We start from the raw sequence: 18,997 nt of genomic DNA, 5'->3' as shown, positions 1-18,997 counted from the left end.
ACCACAACTCCAAAAAAATATTCATTTAGTGCAAAAAAGTACATTCTGAAAATGTTCACATTCAATGAACCATCTTTTACCCTATTTTTTCAGGAAAAAGAAGCGCACCTTGAACAATACTATGCCTTAGTTCACGTGTGTCAAACTCATGGCCCCTGAGATCATTTTACAGAGTACTTGTAATACTGTCAACCTGTGTGCGGAGGGGACACACTTACGGTCCGCGGACCGGTACCAGACCGCCGGAAGGTCCGACCCGGCCCGTGGAGTACACCGCAATATCCAAAAAAATATTCAAAAAATTATGACCTACATCACCACTGCCTTTGTTTGGTCAGACTACGGCTCCCACACCGTCTGCTCGGGGCGCTCCGTCTCGGGGCGGACGGCGTGACTCGGCGCTGGCAGCAGGTGGCGGCAATAATCCGGGTCTCCAGGTGGCTTTTTGTCTATTGGAGTTTTACCTGCTTTTCTGCTGTAGGATTTTCCAAAATAAATGGACCACTTCCTGTTCGCTCACTGAGGTGAATGACAAACCTGTGTGTATGCAAGCAAGGACTTTAATCTTCGGCGCCACTATGAGACTCGGCATGGCGAAAAAATACAACAGCTTGCAAGGACAACTGAGAAGACAGAACATAAATGAACTGTTGGCGGGTTCGAGGAAACGGCAATCTGTTTTCACCCGGAGCCGTGAGGTCAGCGATGCTGCAGTGAAAGCCAGCTACCTAACTGCTAGCAAAACAGCATTAGCATCAAAGCCGTACTCTGAGGGGGAGTTTTTAAAACTTGCAGGCTGAAGGCTGCAGAAATCGTAAGGCAAAGTGGAGTCATTTCTGTCATTTTCTGTTGCAACAGATGATAGCGCTGATATTACTGACGTCGCTCAGCTGGTCTTGCATTCATTCGTGGAGTTGACGAGACTTTGAATGTCACAGAGGAGTTTCTTGAGTCGGTGCCCATGTCAGACACTGTAACAGCCAGGACATTTTCCGCGCTGTCGTTGGTGCTGGACAGGGTCAGAATGGACTGGTCCCGCGCTGTCAGCCTGGCTACAGATGGTGCACCATCGTCGGGAAAAAGGCGGGTGTTGTGGCAAAGTTTAAAGACAAAGTCAAAGCCGCAAATGGAGGGAGTTGTTTTTGGACATTCCACTCTATTTTGCATCAGGAGGCGTTGTGCTGTAAGTCGTTAAAAATGGATCACGTCGTGGAGGTGGTTGTCTGAACTGTTAACTTCGTCTGTGCCAGAGGTCCGAACCGTCGTCAGTTTGACTGCCTTCTCAGTGACAGTAACATCACCCATGGCCTGCCGTACCACACTGAGGTAAGGTGGCTAAGCCGAGGTGCTGTGCTAAAGCGCTTCCTCAAACTTCGTGGGACATCGGACAGATCACGGAGGAAAAAAGGTAAACCTGTTGTGGAATTACAAAGCCCACAATGGCTGCGGGACCTTGCATTTATATTTGATGTTACAGAGCACTTGAATAATCTGAACAAAATGTTAAAAAGGCGCAAAAAATGATCACCCAGTGTTATGACAGCATACGTGCATTCAAGTTGAAGCTCGCATTGTGAGAGACGCAGCTTGCAAGAGATGTATGCGCAGCCAGCGTCGATGCTGACGTGAGCCAGGACAAAGACAAGATTACGGGATTGCTGTGGGAGTTTGAGAAACGATTTCAGGTCTTTAGCGAACTCCAGACAGAATTTGCAGTTGTTTGCTCATCATTCACAGTCGAAGTTTCTGATGTGCCCTTTGACATGCAACTTGAAATAATGGATTTGTAGTGTGATGTAGAACTGAAGGACAGATTTGCCTCTGTGGGCTTTGAAACATTTGATCAGCATCTCCTTCCAGGCTACCCTAAATTAACAGCACTGGCTGCAAAAATGTTGTGCACGTTTGGGACGACCTATCTTTGTGAGCAAGTTTTCTCAGTAATGAACATTATTAAAACAAAACAGCGCACAAAGCTCACACATCAGCACTGAACTGACATGCTGAAGTTGGCTGCTGACATGATGTCTGATACTGATGCACTTGTGCTGGCTAAAAGATGTCAAGTTTCAGGAGCAAATACGAAGCAAGAATAAATCCCATAAAATGCTGCTTTAAACATTGTTGCCCTAGGACAAAAAAACAGTTGCAAAATGAAAACTTGCTGTAGTAAATACTGTGAAATTGCTACTTAAGATGTGTGCATAATTTAGGTGTTCACAATGACTTTCCAAATGTGGAAAACGGACTTCAAAAAAATTTCTGTATCTTGATAAGTTTTTTTTTTAAATTCCAGGACTATGTTTTTAAGTTACACATACCTGTGATTAAATATGTTGTGCCATTGCACAATCACTGTGATCAGTTGTAATGCACACAAATAAATGTTAAACTGAGTCATAGTGTTGTTGAAATTGCATTTACTTTAATCTCTGGTTGTTTCTAATATATTTTTTAAAAGGACAGTTCATTACATATAAAGATTTTTAAAATATATTTCTTCTCCTTTGCACTAAAACATCGGAAAAACTTAAACGTGTTGTTACTTCTCGGTAATTATGCTATAAGTTTACTGGTCCGGCCCCTTTGAGATCAAATTAGGCCGTATGCAGCCCCTGGATCAAAATGAGTTTGACACTCCTGCCTTAGTTTATCATTTTGCACTAGAACTTAAAGATCTTAATGTATCTACAAAGGCACCAAACATTTAGTCCCAAGTATTTTGGAACCGAACAATATTGTATTTTACTTCATGATGGAAACAGCTTGTCAAGATGTAAAAAATATTTAAATTAACATTCATTTCCACATCCGTATAGTAATCCTGACCTCCTGAACTGACACACTCTTACAGAAGAAGGTTCAGTTGTCCCTCTGTCTTGTAAATATAGAAAATTTATACATAAAAAATACATAAAAGTTGCCTCAGTACATGAAGTACTTTTGTACTGAAGCTGCTGAAATACTTTCACAGTAAGTACGATTTCTCACTAGTATTATTTCTACACTTTGCAAAGACACTTTACAAGGCCAATCAGCATTATAATTACACTATGTATAAACTGACACAGAAAGGTTTCTGTATATGTGTGCACAATATCCTAATATTCATAGATTAATCTTTTGCTAAGTCTCCATATGCCACCCGTAGCAACTTTATATAGCGGCCAGACACGAATGTCACCAGGTAAGTGACACTAGAGGGCAGTGAAAGCAAACAAAAGACAACTTCTCTAAGCCAGCGAGGGTCCTTCCCTTTGCAATGTTCAGAAAAGATGTTGCTGCAGCTTTATGACTGCTGCTTCTAGAAAACTGAAAGTGTCTTGTTTTTCTGCACGTTCCATTGTCGTTGCAGGATATTATTGCTCTTCAAACCTTAGCGTTTCTCTTTACAACTTCAGGTTGTTTCGGTGCACGGCAATTTGTACAACAGCCAAGGATGAGCAGAGATCACAGATAATGACTATGCAATGGACAAAGAAAAGGAAAGAAAAGAACTATATTGTTGTGGTCTTCAGAGCATATTGAAATGCATGATTTATTGAATAGATGTTGCAATAAGCCTCGCTGAAATATAATCCATCATGCCCTTCTTTGATCAGTTAGATTTTTGACATGCTGGCCAAGTAAATCCGAACAAGTGCAAAATTTTCCCACTAAAAGGTGTTTTTTTTTGTTTGTTCCCAAAATGAATCATTTAAATCCATTAAAATCTGACTCTTTCAATATGACAAATTAAACCTAACATTTCAGATGAGACTGTAAAAGTGGCTGATAAATAATCGACTAAATTTACATAATCTATCATCCATCCATCCATTCTCTATACACCGCTTTATCCTCACCAGGGTCACTGGGGGTGCTGGAGCCTATCCCAGCTGACTCGGGCGAAGGCAGGGGACACCCTGGACAGGTCGCCAGTCTGTCACAGGGCTACATATACAGACAAACAATCACACACACATTCACACCTACGGGCAATTTAGAGTAACCAATTAACCTCAGCATATTTTTGGACCGTGGGAGGAAGCCGGAGTACCTGGAGAAAACCCACGCATGCACAGGGAGAACATGCAAACTCCATACAGAAAGATCCCAGGCCCACCCAAGGATTTGAACCGGGATCTTCTTGCTGCAAGGCGAAAGTGCTAACCACTACTCCACTGTGCAGCCCCATAATCTATCATATATTATATAATTCTGTGTTTTACAGGTCCATACAGAGTCACTGTTTGACACCATAGTTATCACCGTGCATCATTTCTTTACCACTGCTTCTCCCCATGTGCATTTGATCCTCTGCTTCAGGCTGTGATTGGCCAGGACATCAGAACCCAACAGGCTCAAATCCTCTCATTGGCTGGTGAGATATGGCACATAATCCTAAGCTTCTCTCACCCTCTGAGGATTAAATTTGCTGTCCAGTCATCTTTAAGAAATGTGTCCCACTGGTTAGGCTTGGATTGTGGAAAAGTAAACCACAAACTCTTCTCTCATCACAGGAACATGCAGCACCAAACCTAAGTGGTGAGCATTAGTTGGCTGTGAAGGAGATTCAGGCCATGAGTTAAGCCAGGGAAGTAATTACCGTTGTCAGGAAGCTGAGGTCTGAACTCTGTTCCTCCAGACTGTCAAAACTCGGCTTCATGCACTCCAGTGCACTACCCAACCTTCTCTCTAACTGTTCAACTTTAATTCTATGTTTTCACTTTTTCCCCATTTTTCTTTAGCGTATTTTCTGCTCTGTCTCAGCTTGTTTTCCTGGCAAAGGAAATCTGTAGTGACTCATTGTCAGTACCTAACATTGTTTGCCCTCAGCTTTGTTTTCTCCAACTTTCTATCTGAAACCAGGGCTTTGCTCATCACCTACTCTTGCTGTCTGTGGTACAACCCCAAAAGCATTCTTCTGTCCCTTGAATTTCCATAAAAAATAAGAGAAACTGACTAAAAAGGATTTGGTTTGCTTTGTTGTAAGACGACTTATTATCCCGAGTTGATTTAAATCACACAAATAACTGCACATCCTAGGATGATACTGTTAGACAAACTCTCCATTTGTCATCTCACTCACAGATTTGCCTGGAGAAATACTTGACAATAGGTCTAGCATTTGGACCAAATATGTAAGAGGGTTATTTAAGAGGACATCCAGAGAATTGCTAAGGTGATTGACTGATTTCCATCAATGAGCCATGATCCCTATCAATCCATAATGTAAATGTTAAATATGCTTTACATTCCAACCTCAACATGAGAAAAGGCAACTGTGATATGTGGGAGCCAGAAAGATAAGTACCCAATAAAAAAAGCAGAACATTGGTAGAAGTTATAAAAAGCACATAAGTATATAAGTGTTCCCATTCCTGATTCACTTGTCCCTGCAGTCAGCGTTTGAAGTGCTGTTGCTTTGATTTCTAGGCGTGATCTCCTCACTACGTTTGTCTCCAGCTTTTTTGAAGTTCAAACAGATTCGTGCTTAGCAGGCAATGTATTTCCAATAGCAGCATTTAAATATCACTTCTAACTATCTCTCTGTGAAAGCATTTTTTTTTCATTATGGTCTTGCTATCTTCTGGGAAAGATTACAACTAAATAGGAATTTGGGTTGCAGCCTACATAATGGTAATTGGTAATGTGCTAGTTTTTAACTCTAGCGAGACGTGTCTTTTTCAAAAGTGGAAAAGCGCACCGAAGCATTCCACAAATTGCAACATGTGTGGGAAGAAAGAAATTAGTAAAGACTATTCTGGTTGCTGCTCAACACACCCCAAGCATCACCTTAATAGCTTCCCCGTTGCTTGAAACTGCATGTAGTTGCAATTATGGAAGATTTATTAACACGCAAGAAAACACAGACAGGCAGACCGTGATCATTGGGGCTGTAGGCATTTCTGAAAATAGAATCTGAGGCGTTAAGTCATGTGAAAACAGTTTAACCACATTCATATGGACATATTCTCATAATCACTGAGCCGCGGCTGTGCTGCGGGATCATCTCACGAAATGGAGCAAAATGGTAATGCCGATCAATAAAGTATTGATTACCTTTAATGGAGGCAAAATAAATGAAACGGCTGTAGATAAAAGCATGCAATGAAAGATGTGCCGCCTTTTAAATTTGTCTAATCGCACACAGTTTAGTGAGTTCATCTCCAAATCAAGGCCAAGGTGTTTCAGACCTGACATCTAATCTTTCATTATCTTGTGATACAGAAAAAAATGCACCTACTTAGCATGATCGGACTAGCAAGTGAACAAGGTGAGGTTTACCAAAGTAAAAAAGAGCTCGTTTTGATCATGGTTCAATAAGAAAAAAACACCAACTTGCAGAAAAAAACACATTATGATGAAGCGACAAATGCCCTTTCCCATCCTTTTATGTTGGACCACATTTCCACTTGAAATGGCAGCAGCACTCTCCTTGATTATCCAGCCTCAGTGGGCAGAGTTTAACAGCAGACCTCTGATTCTCACTGTCCTGTGGATCAGCATTGATTGGCCTTGCCTGACTTTTAAAATCCACCTCCTCTTGGTTAATTATAGCACAGACCTCACTAGCACAGTAGAACAATGGATATGTTTATTTACAACTTTCCAGTTTCACTTGTTTCCTGCAGGGGTGATGACGGAGATGAGGGTTAAAATTTGATTCAAAAACAATCTGGGCTCGAGTGGAAAGGCTGTTTGTGGATGGCTGAGTGACTGATTGACATTGCCTCTGAATGCGTGCTTGTTTGTTCCTCAGGCTACTTGCAGCACTCAGCATCTGTTTGGCCGCTCAGAGAGGATGTTTGTCCTCGGCAGAGAAGTCAACTCTGACTTTTTTGGTCAGTAAGACTGTGACGCATCAACATTTAAGAGTAATTAAACTACAAAGTGTTTGGTGTCACTGACTAAGTCCCCCCCACAGTGGAGGCACTAATCCAGGGTTAGCAACTGTGTCTACTTGGTCACGCTGTCTGGCATATTAATACTTGATACTAGGCTATGTTTTCATTTCCATACTTAGAAAAGCTGCCTCAAGTAATTCCCACAAGTCCACAACTAGAAAAACCTTCTGTAGCAGGGTTGTCTCTTGTGTGACAATTTTTTATTTTTATTTTTTTAAATTCTGGAGATGACAACATCCCAGCTACCGGGCTCTGTTACTCTCTGTTAATTAAATCCCATCGGTTGGCCCATGGAGAGGTCCTTATCTTTCTTGGACAAACACCATTAGACAAGCACACAGGCAGCAGCAGGTGGCCTGAAGTCCATCTACTTGCACAGTCACGCATTTCCAAAGAGAATCTTCACAGTGAAAATATTCCTCCTTTTTTGTGTTCTCAAGTGCTTTGTTGTCTCTGATGAATAGTCAGGTCATTCAAGAGGAGAAGCAGCCCGTTCGTGTCTTCTTTTTTTCCACAAAGACAATGTTTCGTATAATTTCCTGGTATTTTAAACTGCATTGGGAGAACAACATTAATTGCAGTGTACTTTAATATTCTCCATGCTTGTGTGTGTGTGTGTCGCATACATTTTGTGTGAGATTGAGTTCCTACCAGGCAGTTCATCTGCAGTAAGAATATCTTGTTAAATCCTAGTGACAAAGGAAAAAGGCAATATAATGATGCGATACTCCTTTATTATATACTGTCTTAATGCTTCATGTTTTAGGAAACAAGACATTAAAACTTATAAGTAGATTGTCAATTACTGTAAGGACTCCCATTACAAAATACCGACTGAACATCATTCTCATCATCAGTAAGTATATTTGAAGCAAGATATTGAACGACGTGTCTTAATATGCTCTCAGGGGAAATCTTGTTTCTATAGCGGCTAGAAGTTTATTCATCAAAGCTTGTAATCAAAACCGTTAGCAGTTCTATTCTTTTTTTTTTTTTTTTTTTTTTTTTGGTCAGGCATCATATCAGAGCACAATATGAATCCTGATAAGTGTCAGAGAAAAAAAAGCTAAACTTATCTGGCATTGGGTTTGACTTTAAATGCACCTAATGCATGATACTTTTTACAATTGACAGATTTCAGATTCTTGTGGGTTGACATAAAGACAACTGACATTTTCAGCAATGTAATTATCAGTAGGACAGTTATGGAACAACCTTTTCTATTCAGGTATCTTGTTAGGATTTCTTTTGTGATTTCCATATGCTATGAGTTAAACATACCAGTGATAGTAACATCCTCACTTCCCTCCCTGTGTGGCCTGACTTCTACTTTAAGCTAACTTTAGTAACAAACACACTGGTGTTCTTTTCCGCAGATGCCACATGCATGCGGTTGGTGATGTTGATGGCGGAGAGCGACCAGGTTTCAAAGACATGGAGATCAAAGGTCAAGACAACTGTGACAGATTCCTGTCTCCAACTGTGTGTGGATGCTGCTTCAACTGACTTTGTACCCGAGTAAAAAGGGACTTCTCAGAAAGCAGAACAAGAACAGGTAGTTTTGTGAGCGAATGTGGGAACCTGATTACTGTATAAACACACAGGAGTAATGTGCACGTAGTATGCATGGCTGTGTGTGTGCCAGTGGGGTTTATGGATATCAACTTGTCTGTGTACATATGGAGGAAGCGAAGTGCCGCTGGGTCACCCAGTGTGACAGAGAAACTATTTGAGGCCTCTGCCTTTGATGTTTGTCCAACAACCCAGCATGATCTTCTTCTGTGAGCTGTTGGGTTGCTGATGGTTTCGTGACAAACAACATTTCTGTGCAGCACTCCCGTTTCCCATCGATTCCCAACTGAAGCTCACAACAGATTTCTGCTCTTTTTTGTTTATGTAACTCCACAGGGGGGAAAAAAAAAATCATTTCAATCACCCTTCAGTTACTGTTAATTGATAAGAAACCTACAGAAGCTGATCTACCTAAATATGCCCCTGTTTTTCTCTTTTCTCTTTGCTCTTGAAAGCTCAGGGAGCTTTCAAAAATTTAAATGGGTTCATCCCTCCATGAAGCACTAAAGAGGAATGTTTTCAAAAGTTTATGATATCTACTTGCGAAATTCTGTTATTTCCTCATGCATTTTACAGTGAGTTTCTCTCCTTATTACTTTTTATGAGGGGTGCCTAAAGAAAGATGTGTTTCCTGCCTCTCTCTGTCCTCTTCCCTCCATCTTTCCCTCTGAGCCATGTCTTCCAGTGTCGCCCGAGGCCGGATGATTCTGTGGCCGGCTAAAGGCAGACAGTTGCTCCCAGAGGACTGACAGTTTGGGAGCCGTGACAATGATCAGCCATGACTCTGCTGGCCTCTAGAAGGTGTCATGCGCTGAGACAAACACCTCAATATTTCTGTTGTACACGCTGTCTTTTCACAAGCCTCCTTATCGCTGGCAACACTGGCTGGATTTATTGATATCCTATAAGCTCTATGCTTCACTGGCAATAAGTGTGCTGCACAACTGTGTACACTTTCTTGCTTGCATTTCCTTTCTTCACACCACACAGTCAATAGCAGGACAGAAAGAAGCACAAACAGCACAGTGGCCAAAGTTTTGTCTTTCCTGACAGCCACTCAGTTGTGCACTGCCTATATAGAGGAGCCATTCACTGAGTTCTCTGAAGTGACATTTTTTTCCATTAAAAAGCTTTGATTTTCAGCTTTTTGTAACACATATAGTATTTTTGAGGAAGGCAGTGGGTTTGTTTGAGAACAGAAAAAAATCATAAAAAGACATGTAGTCGACATCAAAGTTTGATCATGAATCAAGCAGCAAGACACCACCACACCACTATTCTTTGAAGGATGCAGCAAGTGAAGCATACAAAACAGTCAATCCTATCGAGTCACATGGAACTTGACGTGCTTGTCTGGTCGGTGTTTAAGAGCATCACAGAGGAACAAAAACACAGTTCTCTTGCTTGCTGTAAAGCTTGTGTCCCTCTATCTCATTAGAATTGATGAATTATGTACAGTAGCTAAGGCTGTCAATATTTTTTTTTTCTTAATTTGAAGACTGCTTTTCATCCTTGAAAGTATTTCCACAGTTAGATAAGAATGATATGATGCATCCAGACTGAGCTGGTGCAACGAAAAGACAACAAATCACGACAGTTTTTGGTTCGTTTGCATCAGATACTGGTGAAATACAACACTGACATAAACATTTTACTGTTTGTTCATGCAGTCTTAGATGTTTTAGTTCTGTGAATACTGCCAGTATGAACACTTAGGTCATCTTCAGTCACTCCCCTCAGTTCTTCACTCATGTCTGAAAACCAAAAGGGGAGAAGACTTTTTTTTTAATTTTTGCACCCACATTCTACAACATCCTCCTGTGTGACATTAAATCCACCACTGATGATCTCAAATACAAATCCCATTGCATTTAGTTCTTCCTAAAGTTTCTTGTGAAATTTTAGTTTCTTTTTTATTGCCCTGTTCTTTTGTATTGATTGATTTTATTCATTTTTTTCTTTAAACTCTTTTTTTAGTCTAGCCAATATGCTTTAGCTTAGCTATCCCCAGTTCATTCTTGTTATTTCTTTGGTGTATTTATATAACTACTGCATGTTTGTCCTCTCTGTCCTCCCTCTGCCTGAACCTCTCTGCAGGTATTTCTGACTCTGGAGCTGCACTGGTCTGATCAGCAGCTACTGGTCCCACCAACTGCTCCGGTGTTCTTGTCCTCTTGCTTGTCTCAGCTATCATTTTCTCTCTCCCCACTTTACCTTCACTTCAAGCTGCCCTCCCTGAACCTGGCTCTGCTGGAGCTCTCTTTCTGTTAAAGGGAATTTCTGCCTCTTCGTTGTTGCAAATATGTCTGATCATAGAGAATGTTTGGATTTGCTGGATTTTTCCACGTTTTGTGAATTCTAAAATTCGTCAGCCACTGAAATCATTTTGAAGACTTTCGACTGTAAATTCACATCAGAAACAACGCCGTAAAGTCTTCACTTTAATATTTAAATGTGTTTGGTACATTTGTTCAACAGCTGTTGTTTTAAATGTGTTATATAAAAAATAGGCACTTCACTGAACTTGATGTAACATCTACGTTCTGTGAGGTGCACGTGAAATTTTACTTGGTCAGAGATGTGACAAAAAAGCCAAAAAGTCTTATTTAGTGGTAGAAACTAGTCATGAGTTTTATTGGACAAAAGAATACATCATCACACAATAAAATTCAGCATGCACATGTACTTTCATACATATGATAACAATTTTTATTTTAACTTTTGTGTTTACAGTAGAGTCACTAGAGCTTCATGTCTCACGTTCAATGATAAAGCAGTGTGGATAGGTTAAGACTCTTCTATCTGCTGTCATCCTTAAGGCAAAAATCAGTTTATGTGAGGTATGTCAGATAAACATGAACTTATGACATAAAGACACAAGTTTAAAATGACCTTCACATGACGAGGTAAGATGCTTTATTTCCAGCAGCTTGCCTCCTCTATGTCCAGGTTTCTCTCTCACTCTGTGCTCAACCATCAAACCTTCCGTCTGTCACAACGTCCTGGAGTTTTCACTGCTATCTGATTCTATCACAGTGAGAGCCAAAGCCTTTAAACCCATCAAATCCTTCCCAATTCAATTTCAGGATGGCGACGCTGCCAGCCAGGACTCTGTCATGGCCAGGGCCTCAAGATAATCAGAGGCCCTCAGGTTTTCTAATCTAGCGATGCTTCCTGGGCTGGCAACAGCAGATGCTGAGATATTCTGTTCAACTCTGCAGTGACATGAGACCCCTGCCTCAGGGCTCCGCAGCTGGACAAAATTTTATCCTGCACATATATGGCTGCAGTCAGGCGCCCTTAAAGAACGACGGACTGAGATATTTAATCAGTCTGAGAATTATATGAGGCCGTGTTAGCCTACACCTACAGCTTTGCTCAGCTCGCTTTTATTCTTCAGATGTAAACTCTCACTGCTTACTTGTGTAAGCTGATAAAGAGAGATTCATTTCCTAAAAACTCTGGAATAAACCAGCACCCACACAAAGACAGAATACAGAATGTGACAAATTGTAAGGAAATTTAAATCTTTCATTGCATTTGGTGAGTCAAAGAAACATCTTCAAGATTTTAAAATGCTTCAACATTTTTAAAAAAAAAAGTGTTCAAAAATGAAAAACTCATTGACTCTATTAATCAAAGACAACTATTTCAAACTTGTATTTGGTCATATAAGTTCATTATTTCACTGAGGGTTAATCAACTGTGTCGGTAGCTTGTTCCATCCTAACTCACATGCCGAACAAATTTTACCAGTGCTGCTTAGTCTAGTCTTTTTTTTTTTCACTTTTTTTAAAAGCTTTCCAGAGGAAAGTTAACAGACCATTTTCATTTGCTGTGCTAACTATGCTGTGACATCCATAGTTTTCGAGCTCAGTGCAACCTGCTGAGCATTGCCTTTATCTACCTCATATCTCCTTCTAAATTGTCAGACACATCCAAATTCCTGTCAGCGCCTTATCAGAACTGTATCAGTAAACAGCAGGTGTTGAAAAGCAAGATAACCTTTTCCTAGCTGACAAATCCTCGGGCTAATCCAATTGCAATCTGTTACCAGTACAACCACTTTTGTAACGTCACTGTTTTTCATACCTGTGCGATTAAGAATCGCCTCTAGTAATGCACATGATGAGGCACTGACATGCAATCTGATACAAATCTGCAGCAATTGAAGAGAGTTTATAAATAATGTGGCAGGGGAAATAATTCCAGACCAGAGCTTCAGTAAAATTCTTAAAGTACTTCAAAGTAGAGAAAAGTCAAATATATAACTCAGATTTTCAATCAGAAAGTCATGATACTTTGAATATACAATTCTTTGATGTGAAATTAATAGTGGCATAATTGAACTTAGCTTTTTATTTTAAAGGCTAAAGTTTGTACTTGTAAGCCTTCTATCATATAAAAATCCACTTTAGATTTTAATCTAATTAGGACAAAGAAAGCTGACACAAACTGCAGCTCTGTGGCTCCATTAGTCTCTGTGGTGTTTTTTTTTTATAATCATGAAATACTCTTTTGAACTTCAGTCGGAAATGCTTTCCTCAGTGGCCTTGGGCTTTTGTGGCATATTTGTATTCACGGTTATTATGTGTTTTGCATGGGTATTGAGCCAGTTTTACAAAATTAGTTTTATCATGTACCAAAATCTGAGAACACATTGAAAGAGTGGTGGGAGGTTAGGTTGACCAAACTTGAACAGAGGGCACAATTTTTAAACATGTAATTAAATCATATTTTTAAAAAAAGAAAATTGCAGGCTGAAATGGTGTTAAGATTTGAATAATGCATTTGACTGCATGCAGATTTCATCAACAATTTACAGAGACCTCCTGATCACCCATTGTAATGTGGATTTTTTTTCCCCGCTGCTTTAGCTGACCGGCAGTTTCCCAGCTGAGGCATCAAAACAGATAAAACAGTTCCTGCAGTGCAGCAGCTCAGCAGACAACCACCTGCAAGCCGACGTCTTCCTGCTTAGACATTTATGAGCCAGTGTGATTGCAGGATTATATTTGTGGCTGGCTCACGGTCTGACAGAGCCGACTGGACAGTGAACTGGAAGACGGCAGCTGGCAGCTACTTACATCAACACTGATCCTTAGAAACCCCAGACGTACAGACAGCCAGACAGCAGACAGTCAAATCCTCCGAGCCGCTCAACAAAGGAACGTTTTTAAAACTTCAGATGTTAATACATGCACAGTTGGAGACCAGAGATTTAGTCACGGAGATAGTTACATAATGTATAATATACGGTATTATGCAGTCCTTGGAAGTCTCCACTGTGCATGATATTGTTGCTACAGCCTGCAGGCAGACAGCACTGATTAAGTTCTGAGAGATTTGTGTGTCATTGTTTCACTGCTGGTACTTTTTGAAACTGTTATCATTTTTATTATAAATGTGTTAGCAACTTCCTAAATAAAACCCATCATGAAAATACGTTTGTTTTGTTTACACAAAATAAGCTTTTGTTGGTTTACAATGAGCAGAATTTCATTTTTATGCAAGTGGGATTTCTCTGAGTTGACTTCAAACTTATGTGTACTCCAGCCAACTTCAAAAATGGGTCATTTGCCTCTGCCAAAATGTAATTAAGTATCCCATACTGTCCCATCTGCACCCAGCCTCATTAATTATTACTTTTCCCCAGCCTCAGTTATCCCTCTTCAATTAAGAATTCATAAGCCCTGTAATGATTAACAATATGTTTTGGGCTAATCTCTATGTAAATGAAGGGAGGTTTGTAAGAGATAATACAGCATACCGCTTGTCTGCACACATTACAAAATACTTTTCATCGACCTCCAAGCATTCAGGGTTGATGAGGGTTAATGTTTTATTTAGAGCATATCTGGTCTTCTCTTCATTAAAAGGTGGAAAGCTAATTCCCTAGCTTTCTTTTTGCCACTATTTTGTAATGTATCCTGCTGTATAGCTAACAGGAATTTGGTCAAGAAGTAAAGTCAATGTTGACAAAAATAAAGTTAGCCTGAGAGCTAGAAAAGTAGATGAGCGCGTGAAGGTTTCGACATTTCTCCTGCTGCAAGTGCAAATTTGGAGACGCTTATTCGTGGTTGCAGTTGTCTTTGCTTGTATTTGAGTTTGTGTAACCAACAGTATGTTCTGAAAAGGGAAATAGTTGCTGGAGCAAAGCCTCAATGCTTAAAGATGCCCTCTGGAGTTTACACAGCCCAAACAGAGTTATGTTTACATTCAGTGTTTCTCACCAAAACACACTGAGTGTGTTCTTGAGTCTTCACTGCTGTTGCAGACTTGTTGCTATGCTCCCTCGCACAGCAACTGTCCATCAACTCATCTCCCGGTGGAAGACAAACAAAACAGGGACCCACTCAGAAAAACATCACTCCATAGTGCTACTAATGAACAAATATTCCACAAGATAGCTTTAAAGTCTATTTTATGTGCAAATTGGTGCAGGTTTGCAACATTTCTGATCTTGGCACACTCAGCAGTGATATCAAGAAGGACACGGTGGCTTTGGAATTTTGAGCATTGTCAGTTTGGCTTTTATGTCGGATAAGGCTGTCAAATCCTTTTAAAACCGTTCGCTGCAGTAGATGACTGATCTTGCATGAGAAGCAGAAGGGAGACAGGAGACAGCTGCGCTATATCTTTGCCGCCATGAGAAAATTAGGAGCACTGAATTTTCCATCATTGCAACCAACACGTTGTACGATGATGCAAACCATGTATGGAAAGATTACTTCACTGTTGCCCAAATTTCCTGTAATCAAATATAAGAGGTCTATCATTCCTGAGGTCCAACTTGAAGCTTTTTTGTCAAAGTGAGTGAACCAGTGGAGAGAATTATCATGATGTCAGCTATGCGAGTTCATATATTGTGCGTGGTTGTTGTTGATAAACTAGCTCAATTATTTTTTAGTCCTCGATGCCACTGAATTCAAAAAGACGAGATCAAATGTTGTCTCTTTCAAATACGACCAATATAGATGAAGAAGGACAAGGACATCTGATGAGTTGCTTGAAAGGATGAATATACTGAGAGTGTTTTGACTGAAACTGTGGGATGTTAGTTTGCAATTGAATGAGTTGAGTGACACCGAAAGTCAGAGTGGGTTCAGAAACGCTTATTCTTTAACGCATATTTCTAAATCACACTGGCTTTTTATGCATGTGCTTCATAACATGAGATGAAATCTGCTTAGCGAGCAAGCACATGTCCACCAGGGACCAACCAGCATAAAGAACCACCTCCCACCTTTAATATTCAGCCCTGTGTACAGGCTAAACCCCGAGGTTCCAGTTTATCTGCTTCCTGCATAAACATGTGGAGGACGTATATGAATCTGCCAGTAAGGTGGAAAGGAACAGCATCCCTGTGCAGTCATTACCTGTCTTACCACACCACACACATACTACAGCAAGAAGATTGCTAGGTTTCCCCGTAGCCCATTTTCAGTGCAATTTTCCAGCGTGGATCTCTCCACTGAGGATTTAATCCATCTTTCTTACACAGTGGATATTCCCAGTCCAAATGAGATTGATTATTGAATAGGTTGAGTCGAAAATGCGCGTTGAAAAAAACACTGATGTGCACCGAACATGGCACATTCGCTGTACAACACAATGTAATCAATAATGATGTGTGCTAGGAAGCTGGTGAGTGGCAGTATGTGTGGGAGGGCAGTGGGCGGATTTGAGAGAGGCACAGACAGAGAGACAAAGACCACCTATCAGTTTCCCTTCAGCATTAAGTTGTCCTTCTTGTCTCCACTGAACGGGCAGCTTGTCACAGAGGAACTAATTAAGATGGCAACTTGTACGACACCACAGTTCTGCCACAATTCAGCATCTGTCCCATTTGCATTTGAGAGCTGTTTGAAGGCAGTAATTCAGCAGACAAATCCTTGTTTCTCATCAGCACACCCACGTTAGCTCACCTACGGGCCTGGAAAAAAAAAAAAAAAACAGCTCCTCTCATCTTCATTTCCAGGCCCATAACCTCGTTTCCGTAGCATTTTCACTGGAACTGAGTCAGGTGACAGAGGAATTTAAGATGCACATATTTTCCAGCCTTCTTTAATTTCTTCACTTGGCACTTAAGCATTTATCTATCTGGTCATTGCGGTCTCAAAAATGAATCTCTTAATCCCCGTGCAAGCATCATCTCACTCTGGAAGTAAACGCTAAAATTTCAAGCATCTGTTCTGGGCCTTCAACCTTCAAGTTTTAGTGGATCTGACAATTATTGTCCTATTACACCATATATCTGAGGTTTCCAGTGCAGTTACAAGATGTTCAAACTGTGCATGTAGAGCAGACAAACAGCAGCAATGACGCGACATTCCTCCGCCTACATGTGCACAGCAGGCGAATGAATGGTAATGTTGTTCCCATTTGCCCACTTTCAGATTATAACCACATGCAGCCGAGGAGGTGAACTCAGCCTAAAAAGGGTTCAAGCTGTTGCTTCTGCATTTGCACTAACTTTGTTTGATTTTTCTGAGTGTGAAAATTTTGTGTATGATGTCCAATATAAAGGACAGACAGAATCTGAGCAACACAGTGACATAATAATGTAGCAAATAATCACACACGTTAATTAATATACATCAGTCTGGTGGTGAATTTTATTTAGTTGAACCTGTTTTGCCAGCAGGTGGGTGTAAAGAAGCTTCACATTAGAGATGAATACATCAAGTCTTCCTTCTCATAGATGTAGAAATTGGAATTTATGGCAGAAAAAAATTGCTGCAAATTTCTGGCCTGAATCTTTACATAAAACAGGAATATGGTGAATTGCTCTGTCAAAATGTATCAACTGGAACATGGAGGTCTTTGTGCTGAGCAGTCTCTTGTTGAACTGTGAAACATCATGCAAACATCTACTTGAATCTAACTAATATTTTCTCCTTAATTCAACATAAATATGTAAAGGCCCGGTCACACCGCCCGAACTTTGCTGGAGCGTTCCTTGAACGGTAGGGAGGGGGGGGGGCGAATGTCGACAACGCTCGTCACCGCGCACAAAATGGGGAAAAAAAATCGAAAACACAGGCGTTGGATTAGCGGTGCACCGTTGAAGCCGGCGTTGCTTTAGCGTTGGTTTAGCGGTGACGCGAGCGTTGGTATAGCGGCGTTCTGCGCATGTGGGCGTTGGCTCGACAGGGGTATAAAGTTGGTTTAGCGGCATACCGCTTGTGACTACGGAGCTAAACGGATCGTTCGTCAAACATGGCTGGTGGCATCCTCATGAAGTGCTGGAAGGCTCGTGGATCCTCATTCCTCAGCTCCACCATCAGCTTGTCATACAGTCCATGTTCAGGCCTTCTCAGTATCCACTTTCTGACCCACACAACTCTGTCTCTCCTTCTCTCTCTTCTCCTTCCGTCAACAGCTTGTTGCAATCTGAGGAGGTTCTGATTCTGCTGCTGGACTAGTGCACCAATCATAGCAAGTCTCTCAGCATCCATGGTGATACGGTTTTTTGAGCAAAATCGATATAGATGAGGTCTGAACTCAACGGCAGCTCGATAAATGAGCTCCTGGTCCATTTCTCCCCGTATTTATAGCCAAATTCTGGTCCCGCTCCGACACCTCTATACCAACGCCAAACCAAAGTTCATCGCCGCCATGGATCGCTGCTTCAACGCCCGACACCGTTCCAGCAACCCCGTGTCCGCTCGTAAAACGCTTACAACCGCTCCACCGAAGTTTGCGCAACGTTTAATCGCCGCCCGGGCAACGCTGACGAAGCAGCGGTGGTCCAGCGTTCAAGATTTCTGCGTTGGCCTAGCGGACCCGAGCGTCCACGAACTTGCGTCTAGCGGTGCCAAACTTTGACTGGGCGTTGGTGGAGTGGGGGTGAACTTTGCCGGGGCGGAAAATTGCCCCCTCCTCACCGCTCGCAATATTTTGTGCAGCTCAAAACTTTCGGAGCGGTAGGAGGGCCCCTCCAGAAACATCAGCGGTGGCCGAGCGTATACGGCGTTGCTTTAACGGGGGCCAACTTCTGTTAAACGGTGGTGAACGGTTACAAGCGGTGATGAATTTTTTCACCGCTCCAGGAACGCTCCAGCAAAGTTCGGGCGGTGTGACCGGGCCTTAAGCTAATAAATCAAGTTGTTTCAACTAACTAGTAACTTTCAAATTTTTTTTTCCACTTTTTAGCTTACAAACACATGTTCTTCTGAGCTCTATGTTTTTACTCGATAAAATGACATGAATGAATGTGCTGCTACAAGTCCACTCAAGCTTCTAAAGAGGCTCATTACCGCATTATGAATCTTCCTAGTATCTCTCCGGAGACAGGGTGTGTGAGCTGAACCCGTTTGTGCTATCCATTGTTGTTATTATTGTCTGTGCTTGGTACTCTGCGATGCGATTGTTGTTGACTTGCTCTGCTGGCTGTATAGTGATTGGCCCCACGGGGATAATAAAGATTCCTTGAACCTTGAACCTTGAACATACAGCAGCACATGCATATATATGCTTTAATAAATTTACCGTATATATGATAAAATACAACTACAAGATGGGAATAACAA

The 18,997-nt window shown here is 41.2% G+C and overlaps 1 long non-coding RNA gene across 1 annotated transcript; it reads left to right on the top strand.

Annotated features, from left to right (window-relative positions):
* Positions 1-319: 319 nt before the first annotated feature.
* Positions 320-13,887, top strand: LOC110947651 (uncharacterized). Its single transcript, XR_002595460.2, has 3 exons — positions 320-1,408; positions 8,267-8,445; positions 13,340-13,887. It is a non-coding gene; the product is annotated as an uncharacterized LOC110947651 (long non-coding RNA).
* Positions 13,888-18,997: the final 5,110 nt, after the last annotated feature.

This window comes from Acanthochromis polyacanthus, chromosome 10 (assembly GCF_021347895.1).
Source record: "Acanthochromis polyacanthus isolate Apoly-LR-REF ecotype Palm Island chromosome 10, KAUST_Apoly_ChrSc, whole genome shotgun sequence".
NCBI classification, from domain to species: domain Eukaryota; kingdom Metazoa; phylum Chordata; class Actinopteri; family Pomacentridae; genus Acanthochromis; species Acanthochromis polyacanthus.
Note: the sequence above shows the minus strand (reverse complement) of the source record. Positions and strands in the feature narration are given on the sequence as shown.